Here is a 19315-nt window from a genome sequence, read left to right as displayed (position 1 = left end):
ACTGATATATAATGTGCTGTAAAGTGTAAAAAAGAACTGGACAGGAAATAAGGCGGGCTGAATTTTTTCGTGCTTTGATCAAATTAGAACCAGGTTGATGAAAGGAAATGCCTTGGGTTCTCTGCTTGAAGTTTTGTGCTGTACAAAAGGCTCTTGAAATGATCAATTTTGCACATGTCACTCAGTAAGTTTAGGGAGAAGGAGTGCCTGCCTGTGCTGGGGAATCTCTGCCAATCCCACCCCGCACTGGACACAGGGCTTGGCTGCTGCTCAGAAATGGGAGCCAAGAGCCCAAGGAGGGACCATCACAAATCACAGCAATACCCCAAGTTTGCAGGTTTGTTTTTCAGGTTTCTGCACAGCCCTTTGACTCAAGAAACACACATCAGGAAAGACAGCAAAGGGTCATCTGGTGAATCCCCCAGAAATAAATGCAGGATTATCTTTGCTGCTGTTCTTTTAAGCATTTATCTGGCTAACTCACTAACTAGCTTTCATCCATTGTAACCCTCTGCCTGTCCCCTGCTTTTAAAACAGCCACTATTATTTATGAAGTGCTGTAGATGTGCAGTGAGAAGCACGGGGACTTTTTGCTCTTATTTTTCCTTGAGGACAACTTAAAAGGAGAGAAGAAAGCACATATGAAAAGGCACCTTGCAGGTAAGGCTGTGGTTCTTCTGTTGCTTGGTCTGTCTCTGAAGAATGACTCCATAGTGGTTAGGCCTGTATGAGACACAACCTCTCTGGTACTTTTCTGGGATCAATCCCTCTGTACTGTTATTGCTACTCAATGTAGCGATTTAAATCCCACCGTTTCGCTCTTAATGCATTAACATTTCAGCACTCCTCAAATGCATCCTGCAAATCTGTCTCCTCCTCGTAATTCTTATCCCCAAATCAGGAATCGCGTAAGATCTGAAGCGAGGCACCTGAGTCCAGTATACATCCATACCTCTGCCAAAAACCTCTGCCAAAACAGTGCAGCAGAATTTCTTGTGACACCCCCTGTAAGAGGGAGGAGGGAGGAACTGCTGAAGGAGCCACGGACATTAAAACCCGCTGAATTCCCGTCACCTTCAGGCTAAAACCAGCACAGAAACTCTTGTTTTGGCACAATCCCCTCTGCAAGGAATGCCTGCAGAAAACAGGGGTTCCAGAAATAATACTGCAGGATGGGGAGCAGTGATGAGACAGGGCAGTAATCTCCACCTAGGCCTCTCAACTCCGTTCTGTGTGAATTACAGCCAGTTGTGGTGGGTATTTGTGGGGGTGCAGAGCAGTCCAACAGCTGCCTGTTTCTCCACCGAAGCAGCCCTTTGGAAGTTGGTGTTCCCCAGTAACAGAAGCACTGTGTGGCATTGGCAGTGACAGGACATCACAGTGCCATTTCACTAAAAAGGCTGCACGGGGTGTTGCATGGCTAATATTTGTCTGAGTTTCGAGGCTGAAGTTAGAGAAGTGGCTTTACAATCTGCACGTGAGGTACTGCTGGATATCACGACAACTTGTTATGTTATGAAAACATAACAAACAGGGCAGAATGAACACACTTCGAATAAGGGTTTATTTTAAGTATTTTCCCTAACACTGCCACTTCTGTTTTTCCCCCTTTTGTTTTTGTTGGATCACACTTAATATGATTGCACGACACCGACGCTGTGGATGAAATCGAAAGCTGGATTCTCCTAAATGTGTTCCCAACATTCCATTTATTTACAGAGCTGCCAGGGGCTATTCTGCATTCCCACAACGGCTACAAATGTAACTTATTGTTTTGCAATAAAAATTAGCCATAAAAGTGTGAAAAATGCCAGAGAGCCAAATGTGAGAAACAAGAGAAGGGGGTACGGCTTTCGCACCCTTTTAGTGGACATTTTATTTATTTTTCAAATGGAGTAGACATATTTATAGCTACTGTATTTCAATTATCTCTAATTTCACACATTTTATGCAGATTCTAGACATTTTAATTGCAAATGAGAAGGGAACTTATTTTTAAAAGTGGAGCAACACAACATTTCAGATCTCAATTTTAATTCCAAATTTATCCACATCACTGTTAAAAACTTTTAAAACCTCATTTACGCCGCGACTTAAAACAAAACCAAAAGACCTCCACGCCGAGGAGTGACAGTACCAAAACCTTTTTCACACATTCTTAAATCTTTTTCTTTTCAAATTAAAATTTTTAGGTAGGAAAGTTCAGGAAGTTGAAACGACATTATTAATCGGTGACACGTTACTTCAACAAGAGTTGGTAATTTAATAGTATTGTCCATAACTGATGAAAATTAATACATTACCCACCCTATTTTCCCTTTCTGTCTCCCTGACTCCAATAACACAGGGCATGGGTTATTAGCTCAATCCCTGCTTAGCTGTCACTCAATGGGAAAGTCTTTCAAGAGGATAAACCACAACTCAGCCTTTGGCTGGATAAAAATTCCCACTATACATTAAAAGCATTAGAGACAAATGCCACTCTTTCCCAGGCAATATTCCCTGTAGTTTACTCCCACTGAACATTAATAAGCATATGGCCTTCCATGCTAAGTAAGATGTTTGTGACAAATTCAAAGGCGGTGGAACCGGTGCTGGTTTTAAGCAGGGATAATTTTCCAAAGGATCCAAGGGTTCCAAATCAAAGGAAGGGTCTGGGGATCTGATCTGTGATGCTGGGTTTGAGCAGACCACCTACCCCTGGCATGTGAGATACCTGGTACCTCTGCAGACCCCTGCACGACAGAACCTCACTCATAAACTCACACCCAAGGCAACGAAAAAGACCTGCTTTTCAGTAAACACTGCCTCGAATTTTGGCATCCCAAATCCATCACCTAGAAACACTGTTCCCAAACCATAACATACAGGCTGAACATGATCTCTGTTTAAGCAGCAGTACTGGCTTTGCACAGTGACCCTGCTCCTGCCTTTCACCACATGCTCAGGTCGATGTGCCCACACCCAACTACAGGTTTACACATCACACGTGTGCCTACAGAGCCCTCTGAGCTGAGATCCCACTGCTTGGCTTCTCACTACCCAATGAAAAAGATCTTTAAAAGTTCCAACTGCTTGCTGAAATGCACAAAATAATTTTATTATAAATGGAAATTTACTGTCTGGGGCGTGTGGAGTTTTTCTCTGCTTCCTTTCTATTTGGTAATTTATTTAAATGCATTCAAAAATGCATTCAGAAAACGAGACAGAGCACTTTGGTTAAGACATCTGTATTTCAAACCAACATCTTCAGAACTCTGAGAAGCTCTGTTAATAGTCTTTTTATTTGATTAGGGTAATCTGCTGCTGTGCTGTCTTAATCTTTATCCACTACCTTTTAACCAATCAATATTTTAGGGTTATAGATTTGGAAGGTAGACGATAATTTCGTAGATAAACTCTCTAGGCACTGCTGACATGGTATGGATGCACATTTAATATCTTTTCAGAGGATTCACAACTCCAGCAACGCAAGAATCAGCCCAGGAAAAAAAAAAAAAAGGAAAGTTAAACCTTAAATTTTCAAAGCTGTGTGCAGGGATTTGGCCACCTGCCTCCTATTAATGTCAATGAAAATTTAGAGGTAAGAAAAGCAATGTCTTTTCCCTCAGATCATTTCTCCTTTGAAAGGAACCAGAGAACAAGAGAGAGGAAATTAAAAGCAACTTCGTACCTCAGGCCAACACCAGCAAGGCCTGTTGGTGAGACAGGAACTGAACAGAGGTAAAACATTTGTTCACTAAATGAGTGAGCATCTCCACACATATCAAAATAGCCAGGCAGGAGAAGTTCAGAAAGGAAAAAAATTAGACTTTGTGGTTTAAAATGGCATTAAAATATATCTTTTTTAATTTTACTCAGCTAAAATTATCTGTTGCTTATGATATTAATTTTGCTGCAGATAAAATTAGTTGTCAGACCTCTGTTTATGGCCTAATTACCTTTTCTAAGGAAAAAAAAAAAAGAGGCAGGAGAAATAAAAGGAAGAACAATAAAATGCAGTAATCTATTTTCCAGCAAGAGGGATTCTTGGTGGCCTGTTACCTGCGTGGGCTTCACTAGTGCTGGGCACTGTGTTCCCTACACGTGAGACATGATTTACTTGGGCTGCTTTGCCAATCTGGGCAGTGCCAACTTCTGCTTGCCCTCAATCCCACGCCTGGGGACAGGCAGGACAGGCCAGATCACCCTCAATTATTTCTAGAACACTGGGAATCTTGTGATGATTCGAGCTCCTTATAATGAGGGAGCAAGTCAGGAAACCTGGGGCAACATCTTGGAAAAAAAAAAAGAAAGGCGCTGTAAGTAACTAATTTCTTCTGGAAGTGTTTGTCCACTTTACTTTCATTTTTGGAAACAGTAAATAGATGTTTTATTGGTTAGAAGTGGGTGCCAGGCATGGCACTGCAGAGCTGCAAGACCTGTAAAGCAATGGACAGAGCCTTGTGTCACAGAGGTCAGAAACCAGCACGTTTTGGTTTCATCTCTGAGCACACTGACCGATTCCTCAGCAAGGAACAAGTGTGAGAAAAGCTGAATATTTCTTAACAGCTCTTCTCATTATACCAAGCCCAAAATTTAAATTAATTTGTGCAGCATTCGTGTCAATGGAGTTGCAGCCACGATGGCCCCTGAATTCCAGCCCTACCTGGCACGGCTTGGCAGCAGCACAGACAGAGGGTGGGGGAAGAAGGTGTCCTTTGGAGTGTTCTGAGCAGCACTGCCACGAGACCTGCCCAGCTGCATTTTGGAATATATTTGACAAACAAAAAATTCATATCTGTGTTCATTTCACAAGATATAAATGTCTCTTTCGTGGTAGGAAAACTCCTGCTCCCTGGAAGTGATTCTAATCTAATCTGACACGCGGTATTTGTAACCGTACTTTAGTGTCCCAACCTATTTACAGTGTTTACATAAAACCCACCGAAATCTCCACATTCCTTGAAAAGTTAATCCAGTACAAATATTGACTGGCTGTCAATTGAGCATTATTGACTTGCTCTGGGACTGTGCTTTATTGCCTTAACTGATGAAACTTGTTTTCTTTGCTAAACTTAATTTCTTCTGGGCCCTGCTTGGATGAAACGCCGTTTGCTAGACTGCTCCTCTTCCCCCCACTGCCATGGGGCTGCCTCTCCCACCGAGCTGCAGGGGTGGGACAGCCCAGGAACTTTGCAGGAGGAAGCCAACAAAGCCACTCTGTAGTTTAATGACACCAGTCCCATCTCCTATAAATCCTTGGTCCACACCAGCTCCAGCACTGCCATTGCAGCCACATTTGGTTGGACAGAGCGGTGTCTCCAGCAAGGCTGGAAGGGTCTGTGAACCTTTCAACAGGGGCTGTGGAAGGCAACTGGGAAAAGTAAACTGATTACCAAGGGCTTAAATTCCCTCTGTGTCAGTCTGCACCTGCACTGGGAGGTGGTGTTGGTGGTTTGGGTTTTTTTAAGGAATTCGAAAATTCTAAAAGCTAAAACCCTTGGATGTCTTTGCACCACTCCACCAGGAACAGTGCAAATCAGCTTGTCCAGAAGCCAAAGTTCATGACACACCCATGCTCATCATGTTTTGAACACCCAAGAAAACACTGTTTATCATTTAATTCTTTCAAAATCTGTAGTCTCTAGGTACAGCAAAACAGAAACCAAAAATAGCAACTTTCACAACATTCCCTGATTCTGCAACAAATTCCATCAAACGTTCTCAGTTCTGATCCCCAGGTCAAGTGTAGCTGACAATAAATCTCAGGAAGGATTTGATATTGTTAAGCTGCAAAACCCAAAAATCTATTACAAAAGATTTATCAGAACTTACAGAAAGTGAGCCCCAAACGTTTCAGTCAGTGCGAGGAAGGACAAAAGGGTGGAATGGCAGACAGGGAAGGAAGGGCAGATGTTGAATGACCAGAGCAAGTTACAAAGCAGGTATTTCTCTCTGATCTCAAACCAACATTTAGGAAGGAATTTCCCCAAATGTCCAGTTCAGACAGACAGAGGGGGTTTATCTGTGCTTGTGGGGTTTCTTTGTAAAGGAATGTACCAGAGCAGGCACTTACACTTTGCAGGAGCACGATCTGCTTCTCCCTCCACACGGGATGCTGTTTGCACCAGGCACAGCTCCAGGGCAGCTTTTGGTGCCATCATCTGCTCCTTCTTCTGTTCTCATCAACTGGCTGGTGAGAGAGGGGTGAAGTCAGGAAAAGCAGGGATATGTCACATTGCTACACCTTCATTTAACATTCTTTATCCCTTTCTGTGTCCAGCTCAGGTGATGAGACAGTTCAGCTCCTTTAATCAAACATTCTCAGATCACCCTTTCAGGAACTGAACAAAGTCATGATGGTTTTTCTTTCAGTTTGCCACCCACACAGCAAGTTTATTCCTGCCTAGTTTACTTTTTTATTTCAGCCCATACAAGTCACTTCTACAAGACTTCCTCCCTTCCTTTTAAATGAAAGGCTTCTTCTAAACATTTGACAAATGGAAGAATCTACTATGCAACATCAGCTACACCAAGAATGCACCTGCTCTCTGTGAAAATACTCTGGCCAGTCTGAATAAAATTAAATGCTAATATTTTCATTAGTTTACTTAGTTTTTTGGGGTTAGGTTTGCTTAAAAAAAAAAAAAAGATAAAGAATAACACATCACAAATTTTACTTTTATTTTTTTTAAATAAAAAAGGAGTTGATTTTTGATAAAATGCCTGCTGGAGAAGACCAATTCATCTTACAGTGGCTTTGCTCTTCTGCCAGATGTCACTGGAGTTCCCAATTTCCTGTAAAATCTTATTTGGATATGCCCTTAAGATAAAAGCTGGATCCCAGAGGTGTGCTCACACGTGGGACACACAGGCAGGGGCAGCACAACAAGCCTGGCTTACCCTGGGTTTAAGGTTAGGCAGAATCATTATCATCCAGGCCCAGAGGTTTACATCTCACACTGAGAGCTCAGGCTTGGTTATACCAGAAAAAGGAGAAACAAATTATAAGAAAGTCAGAAAACCCCTGAAATAAAGGCTACAGGGGCCCCCAGATGTACTTGAAGCAACCACAGTCACACCATCAGCACAAGTTGCAAAGAGAGCCAAAACAAGATGAAAACACAGACAGTCCATGTGTTAAAAAGCTTTTTAAAGGCTTTGGCTGTTGCTCAAAGTCCTTCCCTCCCCACATACCTGTACATAATAATAATAATAATAATCATAATAAAAACTAAGCCCTCGAGATCAAATAGTCAGTGGTATCTTAAGAGAAAAAAAAGACGACAGGCTTAGGAAACCAAATCCTTGTAATAAATAATATATTATGAGTTAAGGAGATGAACTGACAAAGTGGTGCTCCTCTAATCTCTTCCCTGCAACAGCGAGAAGAGCTGAATCACTCGCACAACATTTTTCTTAAAGCATGTTCAGGGATTGCTCCCACACTCCAGCTTCTCAAAGAATATCATGCTCTACTAATTTACCAGCCTGACTAAGCTACACACCAGCAGCACAGGCAGTCTTAACCTGTTATTTTACATTGTAAGAATAAAACTTCGCAACATTCTCTTACTGGAATATAATTGACTGTTCCGAGGCAGGTTTAAATCAGAGATGAGAGAATCAAGCCACTCAGCTGATGCAAACCCAGCTCTCTTTTAGGGGTTCAGAGGTAAGGCTCTTCCTCACACATCTCTGATGTTCAGCAGAGCTGTCAAGCCCAGCAGCTGTGGCAGCTCTGACATCAATGGGATGTAAATCCTGCCTGTGGCCCCTGCTCACAGCCCCACTGCAGCCCTGCCCTGCAGCAGGGGCCACCTCACTCAGGATTCCCAGTTAGTCATTTACTCCAAACTCAAAATGACACCTCCACCTTAAACAACATTTTTAAATAACAAGTTATACAAGGAAAAATAAAACCCAGCACCATGGCAGAGATGCCAGGCACATAAGGAAAATTAACTAGCCCATATTTCTAAGCAATAAATTCAATGTCACCTTTTCATACCTTCAGTCCCTTGTCTAATGTCACTCAACGGATTCCTACCAGTGCCGTGCAGCTATTTCAGGCAAGGCAGGGGTAAAGTCCAGGAGAGAGGACTTCCCACCTTCCACCAGTCCCATGTTTCTCTATCAAGGGCACATCCTCTCTTAGTTTTGCCATCTGGGAAAAAAATGTCTCTGCAACACTCAGGACTTGAAGTGTACCAGCTTTTGTGAAAAAACATACACCTTCCAAACAATAATTGTTGGAGGAGGGACTGCTTTTGGTGTGGCACATCACACAGGAGTTTGGGTTAGCCCAAGAAAGCATTTCAACTTAAAAGCAAAAAAGAAAAGGAAGGGGAAAAAAGAAACAACAGTGTTGAGTGTCTAGTTGGCAATAAAGTAATTGATTTCAAATTTCAAATTAATTTTTTTTGACATTAGTTGTTTTAGTATTGCAGAGATTTTTTAAATGATGCAATGATCAGAAACAACTGTGCTCACAGCTGTGTCTAAATGGAGTTGTTACTGGTCACCAGCTCAGAGGAACAAACTGGCAGAGCTGGGGCTCATAATCCAAGTCAAACACACACGAGCAGGAGAACTAAGGAAGTGTAAGAACAGTATTAAAGGATTAAGAAAATTCTAGAAAAAGGCTGTGTCAGTGGCAAATACAAGTAATTGGTTTTCAAAGTTTGACTTTTCTTCAGTAGTGTTGGAGACAATCCTGAAGAGAATTTAGAAATGAGAATACATTCTGCAAAATATTTGCTCGTAGCCCGGTACTTTTGTATTAAAATCAACTCACCCACCAAATCACTCTTCTCCTGTGCCACACCCCACGCTTCTGTTTACACTTTCTCATTGCTCCATAATTTTTCCCTGCTAAAGTCTTTGAGTTTCTCACCAGAATGGAAGTGGAGCCAGAACTGCGAGTTGGTTCGGCCTTCCCAGTGCAGAGCAGTGGGAAAAGGAATCACTGCTGCAAACCCACAAAGCTACTGCTGCTGGCAAAGGCAGGAACTGCAGCTGCATTTTAAGATGATTAAAAAAAAGGGGGAGGGGGGTAAAAAAAAAAAAAGGCAGGAGAGGAAAGGGGGGAAGGCACAATTTTTTTCAGCCCAGCTATTTGAGAAATAATTGCTGTAATTTTGTCTCTCCTCAGTCTTCTCACTAGGCAAGCTTACTGAGGAAGGCAGATTTCTAGTTCTTAGAAGTGCTCTAATTCACACTTTTCTAGAAGTTTGATTAGTTTGAAATTTACACTTGACCGTTTCCAAATTCCAGGATAAGACCCAAAAAACTGGAAAAAAAAAAAAGTCAAAGAAAGAGAAACAGAAAGACAGACAGACAAAAAAGAAAAAGGAGATCAAACCATATACTGCTGGGGAAAAGGAAAAAAAAAGACAAAGATTTTCACTTTGTCTGGCACAGTGTTTTCATGTTTTTTAAATTGCTCTGTATTTTCACAGCTTCAGCTGATATTTCTGAAATATGGTATTTGCATTTTCTAGGTGGGGAATGCTGCCAAAGCTGCTAATCCCAGGCAGATGTAAAGTTGCACCACTATATTGTGATGTGGCTCCTTAAAAACAACTTAAAAGGATTAAAAAAAAATAAAAAACCCACAACAAAACAACCACCCAACAACCACCACAAATATTCACTAACCCATATGGTCAATAATTGCTGTTTAATAGTCCTCCTATTACAAACCTAAAAAGCAGCAGCCAGAATTACCAGTAGAGTATTAATAAACAGGAATGAGTTAATAGTGCATAAAGACCTTCTAGTGGAACAGTGGGGGAGTTGAATATTCTTTTCTTAAGTCAGCTGTAAGTAATTACTACATGGTGTGCTTCTGACTATTACCATAACAGAGCAATTGGACGTGAAGAATGGATAATAGTATGGACATGGAGGTATTTTTAGAATATCAGCAGTGAGGCAGGTAAATGCCCTACTCAGGCACAAACCTTTAAATAAGTTTAAATAACTTTTCCTAATGACACCTACCCCGAGCAAATTTCTGAAGAGATCAATCTAATGAATTATTAAAGCAACTTTATAAAGACACGTCTGGTGATATGTAAATAAGGGAAACAGCAAAAAAAAAAAAGAAAGAAAAGAATCCCAGGCAGCCATTGTGCAAGCAGCCAGAATTCCAGTCACTGCACAGTCCCAGGTTTCTCCCTGTTCCCTGCAGAGTGGTGCCTTCCTCTGTCTGAGCGTGGACTGTGCCCCGCTCGCTTCCAGGGGCTGCTGGGGTGAAACCCCCAGTATTTAAATCATGGGAATTGGGGTTGCAGGAGTTGTGGGGTTTGGACAAGGGAGGAGTCAGTTGTCCTCAGTTGTCCTCAGTGATCTGACACTGCACCTCATTTATTTTATCATATTGCTGTAGGAGCGCTCGGTGAGATGCAGCTCCACGTTGGAAGCACTGTCCACCCCGGTATCCAGCACTTTCCATGGGCAAGTGCAGGCTGAGATTTTGTCTATCAACACAACATATGCTGTCATATAAAAACTGCTTGAGCCTTGATTCAGAGAGTAGTAATTTTACAAATGTGCCGAAACCTAATTTAAGGAGTATTTTGAATTTTTCAGGCTACAGGTCCTTCTGCTATGTTGCTACACAGGGCAGATGTTGATTTTTCAATTTGCAGGTTTGTTAAGCATCATGGAATGTTTTGGTTCTCAATCAAGAATATTCTTCCCAAGTGGTTGCAAAGCCCTGTGCCTGAAAACAAATGCATGTCCTTTCTGTTCCTCGGCAGCACGTGTTCTGCATTGAGCAGGAGCATAAAACAGATAACGTGGGGCTGGTTATCGGACCAATAGACACATTTTAAGTCTCAGGCTCTCAGAATGCAATGCATTTGCAGGTTATGTTCTACAAACACAGTTTATATAAGGCAGTTTCATTTACAGTGTGTCAGACCTACAGTTCTCTTCAGAAAATTATGCACTGGGATGTCCTCAGTGTTGTGTCCATCCACTGATGTGCCCCTATATTGGTCAGCTCCCAACAACCTTGTCAAAGCAACAGCCCCTGCACTGATAATTTTAGTGATGAACAGTATGTGCACATACAAAGAATTTTAGGAAGAGGGAACGTTTTCCATTTGCATGCACACCAACAGACAGGATAAAATGATTTTGGCTGCCCTAAAGACAAGAGAGATTGAGCTGCTGAGTTCCCCCCCAGTATTTTCTATCTTCAGCAGTGGTTTATGACTAATCTGCTGCCATGTCATTGATATTAGTCCTGCATTTTCATGTAACTACCAGATACAGCCCTAGAAATCACATTGTGCCAGATCCACCTCTGCATAAAGTTGCTGACTTCAGGGCATTTTATCAAGACGGGTTTGGCCCTTTGCAGTCTTCTGCCCCATTAAATCTGAAGATTATGTGTTGTTCTTAGTCACTGCACTGTTATCATAATGGAGAGCTGATGTTATAATGCGGGTCAAACAAACAGCTAATTGTTCTTGGGCATGGCTTGAGCAAAAACAGAATGGAGAGGCTGGAGACATTAATAATAGTACTTGGTGCAATTATAATAGATAGCTTCTATCAGAGGATTTAAAACCACTCTGCCAGCCTTGCAAGCACATTGCTAAGTGTTTCTGATACTCCCATTTGAAAGTGAGACCATCATCTTAAGACCAGGCTCACACATTTGAATACTGGAGCAGGGAGAATTTACACAACCAGGGAAGCCACACACGATAAAAGGCACGCCTTGGAGAGTCATGCTCAGTGAGCCAGCCCAGAATCAGAGCAGAAGTTTGTGAGGACGTTGGCAAACAAACAAGTTAAATAAAAAGAAAACAAACAGGCAACACTGAAAGAATAAAAAAATACATATGGACTAAGGTTGGGGGTTTCTGTTTTGTTGGGGTTTGGTGTTCTTTTCCCCTGAATTAAAACAACGTGTTTGCTACTTTGGCACAGAGAAACCTGTGTGAGCTCTCCAGTCAAAACCAGGACTCAGCACAAAGCGCTGGATTGCAGGAGCAAACTTTCCAAATGTAAGGACTTACAAGCAGAAGACTGACTTCTCACCTGCCTAGAAAGATTTTTGGGTATTTCTGGTACTGCAGACACACACATACACATACATTTATTAGAATATTAAACAACAATACCTCAGGCTATATCCTGTATGGAAAAATTCTACGTAGAGGTAGAGACTTAGAGGCAAGGCAGAGAAACGGTGAAAAGAGAAATACAAAGAAAACACAGAAGTCACAAAAATACAGAGTCAAGGTCACCCAAACTGACTCAGAAAGTGATTATAGGCAGAATAAAACTGCAGCTCTGGAGCTGACACAGGAAGGAGGGGGACAGAGCAAAAGTATGAAAAATAGGGTGACTTAACACTGCTGAGAAAGTTTCAACATAGGGGAAAACACCACAAAAACTGATCTAAAAAACTGCCAGCCAGGAGTGAAGGCACAGGATGCACAAGAGCAGGGCAGTGGCAAAGCCAAACGTTCTTCTCTTTTGATGGACACCACTGCAAAAACATTGTTGCCCAAGTTCCCTGTGTCTCTCCAGTCCTCAGCTACATCCTTCAGAGGTCTTCTGCAAAGACCAAGAGGGATGCAGTCAGCTAAAAGGAGACAAGAGAGGCATTAGCACTTGTCCAGGATGTTTGACGTATTTATGGAGAATAAAATTCAATTGTTTAAATTATTAGCCTGGGGGAAATCGTTTTGGGGGTCTCATTCAAGCTGTTCCTCGGGATGCATTCTGCCCTTTAGAGCAACCTGAAGCTTGTCCTGCTGTGTGAATTCTCAGAAAATAAGATAATGGATTATTTTAAAATGATTCTTCAGAAAGACTTGGTATATTTTAAAGTTTTCCAGTGTGGCACACTGGTCTTACATATTCTAGCTTAACACAAAGTGGAATGATTGAGTCAGTAGTTCTAGGTAGAAGTATTTGGGTTAACAAAACAGTCCCATTATACATTTCTTTAACACTAAACTTTCAGAAGAATCCCAAGGTCAGCTGACACCAACTTGGACACCCCTTGAGAAAGTACTGAGCATATTCAAAGCTCCCTCAGTGATGGGCTCAGTGCTAAGCTGTTTAAGGTCCACAATTATGCATCATTTCCTTAAAATGGCCTATTTTTGCTTTCTTGCTCTGCAATGAGAGAGCAAAACGAAACACTTTTTTTAAAAAAATCAGGAGTGAATCATTCATGCATGGTTGCAAATGTTATTCGTATGTCACCGGCATCTCGAGATCTCAGGCAAAAGTGGGACACTGGAACATGGATTAAGAGACATCACCTTCCCCAAAGTGCTTTTACTCAGACAAGAGACACACACATGGGAGGAACTATATGGCATCCTTACCTGATACTGTATAGAGAGAGCAATTTGTCTGAACACTGAGCATTTTTAAAGGATGTGACATAAACCCGCAAAGGGTGATGAAGGAAGAACTTCAAAGGCTGCAACAGTTTTTAATTTTATTCCCCTTTATGTCTGTTCACTATCAGGGATGCCCAAACCACCATAACTTCTAAAAGAGGCATCGCTCTCCCACTTCCAATCAGATTTCCATGTTTTTCCTGCTGCTCTTTGCTGGCCAGGAATTCCCCCCCTGTAATTGCCATTCCCCTCATACCCAGCAGAGCAGTGTGTGCGCTGTGACTCGAGTCCAGCTCCTGATTTCACGCAGCATCACTCATTAACTGAGCAAAGCTGACACCAGCCTGGATCACTGGAACATAACAGCCAGGCCTCATTTGACTCACTTGCACTGACATGATGACCTGGAAATATTCCCATTTTTCCCTTCCTTTCTTTTTCTGGTTTTTCTTCAGCTGCTGAAAACACGCACTGCTTTTCCCCCTTCTGTCCTGCCACCGCTTCCACTCTCCAAGCACACTTTTGTTCTTCTCCCACTCAGTTCATCCTTCATAATTACACATTCCCTTAAGATCCCCTCCTGTTAGCCAGCTTTCTTAGTCACCCCTAATGGGCCATCCACTTGGCACCACCATTTGCCAACCTGACCACGTTTCTCTGTGTGCAGCAGTTTGATGGGTAGAGTTCATTTTCCCTTAACTCTTCACCATTTTTATTAAGTTGTCTCCAGGTTGCAAAGCTTCTCGGTGCCTTTACCACAGTCCCTGGCAGTAAGGTTTTAAAAGATTATCTCCCATTACTTCTAACTTTGGAGCAAGGTGTCCAACACCACCACAGCAGTGAGGTCAACAGGAGACTGAAAGTAAGGGCTACACAGGGGGGGAAAATACTCAGATGGGCTGTAAAAATTCATGGGAATTGAGCATGCAAAATTGACCAGACCTGGCCATACTCTGAATGAGGAGAATTCTTAGAAGAAAATTAAGATTTAATCCACTTAAGGTACAACAGTCAATTGATAGTCTGTGTGCCACTGCGTTCACTTATTCAACAGCAACAAAAATAATGCAGCAATTACACTCATAAATGAAATACTTTATATAGAGGATTAGCTCAAGCTTTTGGAGCAGAATTGGACTCTAACAGCCACACACCCTGCCTAAAAACACTAAACAAGGGGAAAGTCTTACTGACATGTGCTATTTATTGGCATTTATAAAGCACCAGTACACAAGCAAACATTTTAACCTTTATCTGCATTTCAGTATTTGCCTCAGCTGCTAATAACGACTTCAAGCAGTTCCTCCATTAAATGCTACTACACTGTCTCTCGAAACAGTGAAAATAAACCAAAATACAACAGCATTTTTAAATGATGTAACCATCAGCATAAAGCTGTGATTTTTCTGCTGGGCTTTGTTGTGACAGTTTCCATGGCCAACCCATTAACATATTTGCTGTACAAGTATGGTCATTCTATGGCCTTAATTAACTTTCAAGTGGAGAGTGCTGCGGCTTAGCACTTATTAAATATCCACTACAATAAGTTACAGTTATACCCTTCCAACCTCACTTAGCCAAGACACCCAGAAGAACCAGCTTTCCATCTGACTATAATTTTGTAATTGCTTTTTACTGAAATTATGTTGAAACTGGACCCCCCTATGTAAATGTATTTTGCCTGGTTCATCTAAAATTGGCCACCCCTAATCAGATCTGGTTGATATTTGATTGAATAAGTGGAAAATTAAGTTTCTCTCTGATAATGCTGTGCTTTTGCCTCCCTTTCATTATGTATAATGTAGGCATTTTTTGGGCTGAGATCTGAAAGCGTGCCCCCTAGAGAACAGCAGCGGGCAGACACGTCGGGAAGGCTCCTGGAAAGCTAATCCTGCTCTGAGTACAACACACAAACAGTGTGGTTACACTAAGCAAAGCTAATTTCAAGCCAGCACTTTTATTCAGGAAGAAAGCGAGGTGATGTGAGATTGAATCGAGTCAGAACTGGGTGCTGTGATTAGCCAGGCTGAGCTGGTGAGGTATGGGCATAATGATATCATTATTTCCACCCGCCCGCGTGGCGTCAGCACCAAGTAGTGTAATGCTCTGTGTGTTCAAACTTGTACACTGCCAGCTGAAAGCAAGGGAATCCACCTCCACAGAGCACAAAATAGGACTTGAGTTCGGGGAAAAAAAATAATTCCACAAAGGGAACACGTGAAAAGGCCACAGGAGTGCACAACTGAAAAATACATAAAAATGCAAATTTCCCTAAACTTCATCTTTGGATGGACTGAAGCATAAGTGAGAACTTCAACAAAGCTATAGAAAAAGATGACAGGTCTGAGTTTCAGAAATTTAAGACAGCAGTAGGATTAGACACTTTGGGTTGTCTTCGCATACATTTCTTATGGGAGTTAATTCCATTTGACATGCAAGACCAAAGCAAGATTACAGAGGCATAGCCCCATGGCGAGGTGTATGCTGGAGCTAAAAGCTGGGATTTGAATAATTGTGCAGGCTTACTCCAAGAATCAGGCGAGAACAGAATGAATGGATTATTACAAGGAACTTTGTACATTTTTAACTGCTGGACTTAATAAAATACCCTGTGTGTAAGACTGGTATTATGGTCCTCTGCACTCAGTCTAGTTGAAGTTTGTGGTAGGATCTATCAAATGTGAGGGAAAACAGAAGCTGTTAAAAAAGAATGTGCAATGAAGAACGGGGCAGGGCAGTGCCCCACGCCATCTTCTGAGGGAAGCAAATTTGGAAAGCTCGGGTTCAAAATATTCAGGCCCCCCAAAAAAAAGTTAAAGGGAATTCATTTCCTGCATAAAAGAAGGGTGAAGGAACACAAGAGATTGCATTGGAAAAATGAGGGAACAAAAAAAAAAAAAAGAAAAAAGGCGAGTTTTTATTTCAGTGTTTCAGCTTGTTAGCCAGATCATTTATTACCGAGAAAGATTACTAATCCACACATCATTTTTTTTTAAATTGACCTCTTCCCTTTGTGTCTGTGGAAGCACTTGTCTGTAAAAGGAGGTAATAGCTGACTGCTCCTTAGAGTCAGTGATGCTTAATTAACTGTCCAGTGAGAATTATTGAAATACTTATATAATTCTTATTTAGCACTCATTAAAGTGAGGGATACAAATGCTGGACAATGAGAGGTTCAGGAAGGCTTTGAAAAGAGGGAGTTAGTACTCTAATAGCAAAGAATTATGAAAGCCTGCCCATTAACGGTAATAGAGCAGACCTTTCATTTTAAAAGTCACTGGCTCAGATCTGGACTTATCTGATATTTTTGAAAAAGCTCCTTCATCTAACCCCCCAGCAATAGAAGATCTCCAGTTCCTCCTGGCACCTCTAACCAGAGTGTGCAGCAGGTGAGCAAGGCAGGTGAATGGAGCTTCTGCTCCTGCCTGTGCCGGTGCTCAGGCACCCTGGGTGGGTTGGGCACAGCTCCCACCCCTCCAGAGCCCACCCAGGCAGGGATGACAGACCCAGCTGCACTGATTTGTACTGCAACAGTATTGACAAAGTATTGCCTGCATAAAACCTGCCCACGATTATCAGTGCACTGCAGAGAAAGGAAATCTCAGGTGATTACCATTTTGCCCTAAAAATAATCTCCGTTTCATTTCAGTGGGTGCTTTGGAAGCCTGATGGAAAAGGTGATGAATATCCTGAATAATTTGGCAGCTTCCAAACTGGAGATGAAGAGACTGCTGGGTACTGAGCAATGGTGAGATTCAACCCCACCTATAACTCACCCTGTGATGTGGATTATGGCAGCACAGAAACCAACCTAAATTCATCAGTACTCTTTGTAAGACAAAAAGAACACACATGTGCATCTTCCAGGCACAATCAAATCTTTCCAGGAACAGCTGGCTAAAAAGAACCAATTGTCACAATTTCAGTGGGCTTCTTGTAGCCCAGCTGGGTTTACAGAGGCCAAATACCTCAAGTCTGCCCTCAGAAAATTTATCAACAATAAAGAGCAACGTCACCATCATCTAGAGAATTTTGAAGGTTCATTCCTCCACAGAAGGTGTGCTGCATTCCTCTCTCCAGTGTGTCTATTGTCAAAAGTTCTTGAATCTACAGGAATTCACTCAGAAATGAAGCTTAGATATCCTTTCTATTCATATAATGATTGATGAAACACGAGGGAAAATAAATTGAATTATGTTAAATCTCCCAGGGAAACATAATTAAGCTGTAAAGCATTCCCTTGAAATCCTTGTAGCACTCAGGCTGTGTCTCCTACTACATGATCAATAATAATATTAAAGACAATTATTTTGAAGGACTGGCATGAACTTTCAGCTTTTACTAAGTTTTATACTGTTAAAAGCTAAGGATTTGCTTGGCTGCCATATCTGTGAAATCTTTCCATATTTCCAGCACAGGGCTTCCTTCTCAAGTGTCATGGCTGGGACTCCTTTCTTTCTGGGTACCTAATGCAGCTCTTCATTCTAAAATCTCTGTCTGTGTATCGTTCAGTATATGTACATTAGAGAGACCACACTGAAGATAACACAGACATTACACTAGAAAGGAAACACTGCCAGCCTTTTACCAAAAGAATTTTGGCATAGATGGAATTTGTGGACAAAAAGGCTTGGGGAAAAAAACTTGGTTGGTGAACAGTAACTCTTATCATGGCAACAAAACTATGTAGATGATGGTGTGCTTTTACTACCTACAGATAAATAATTAGTGTGTCATACACATGTATTTTTAGTATGTATATTTATGATTACATATAAAAGACTATAAATATATTCTGGTTTTAACAACATGCCCTTGCTTATGAAGGCTTATGTTAAAAAAAAATAAATAAAAAACCAAACAAAATCCCTCCCATCTTGACCAGAAAAATTAATTCAAATGCAATTGTGAAAATGACATAAAAAGCACAGCAGTTCTGAGTAACTCTAAAATTCAATCCCAGGCACCATCCCTGAAGAGTGACCAAGACTTTCATCAAATGTCATAAGCTCTGTGCTGTGGGTTTTTTCAAAGAGAACTCTCACTGGGCAAACAGCTTCCAGTTTCAGGAATGCTTGTCATAAATGCACATGGATGGAAGGGAGATAGACTTCTCAAATAGGAAAACACACATTACAAAGAACACAAAAGGCTTCTGATGGAAGCAGACATTGGATTTGGAACACTAAATACTATTATGAAAGCAACAATAATTAGAATACCTGGGTATTCTGGAAACCTCAACAATACATGTAAGTAATAGGATCCAGGATGCAAATAAGTTGGGTGTTTGCTTGTTCTTTTAATAACAGAGGCATTGGGAAGGCAAATTTGAGACCCTGCAGGAGAAGGCACATAATTTCTCCACAAAGGCAGAGGGAAGATTTCACAAATGAGTTTCATCCTAAAGAAGATCAGAGTAAAATACACGGAGCCGATGACATAATGGGCTGAGCTTAAACACAGCCCCGACGGCAGCCGGCTCTGAGACCGGGCTGTGGGTAATTGAATGTAAGAGGAGCAGAAATACAGAAAAGGCCAAGCTGAAGAATAAAAATGCAGTGTGTGTAACAGCACTGAGAAGAGAACAGCTCTGTAGAACTGATTAATAAGAAGAGCAGTGAACAGTACAGAGTGGATTTGCAGAGATTAGAACGTTGCAGGCTTTGTCCAAAAGATTGTATAAAGTTCTTATTGGGTTTGAATTTAAATAGGGTAAAATTTATCTAACACTATTAAGGTTTCCCTTTGACCTTTAAATATATCCTCCCTCCACCTCCCCCAAAAAGGACACTTTAAATACAGTATGTTTACCCTGCACTGTTTTATACCTCCTGAACACGTGTGTGCAAAAGCACACGTGTGTACAACCTGTTCTATTCCTGTGCACTGTCGAAACCACTATGAATAAACTGCCTTGACACTGGCAGCCAAAACCAAGAGAACACACA

At 41.5% G+C, this 19315-nt stretch overlaps 1 long non-coding RNA gene across 15 annotated transcripts in view; it reads right to left on the bottom strand.

The window, feature by feature from the left end:
* The window catches only part of LOC135412330 (uncharacterized), a 475906-nt gene that overhangs the window by 137989 nt on the left and 318602 nt on the right, over positions 1-19315 (bottom strand). For 14 of the 15 annotated variants that reach the window (XR_010429568.1, XR_010429573.1, XR_010429566.1 and 11 more), the window contains one exon: positions 6059-6175. The exons of the other annotated variant lie outside the window; for it this stretch is intronic. This is a non-coding gene — a long non-coding RNA (uncharacterized LOC135412330). The remainder of the gene's footprint in view (positions 1-6058; positions 6176-19315) is intronic. 15 annotated transcript variants of the gene reach the window in all.

The sequence above is a fragment of the Pseudopipra pipra genome, chromosome 3 (genome assembly GCF_036250125.1).
Source record: "Pseudopipra pipra isolate bDixPip1 chromosome 3, bDixPip1.hap1, whole genome shotgun sequence".
NCBI classification, from domain to species: domain Eukaryota; kingdom Metazoa; phylum Chordata; class Aves; order Passeriformes; family Pipridae; genus Pseudopipra; species Pseudopipra pipra.
This window is presented reverse-complemented; position numbering and strand designations above follow the sequence as displayed.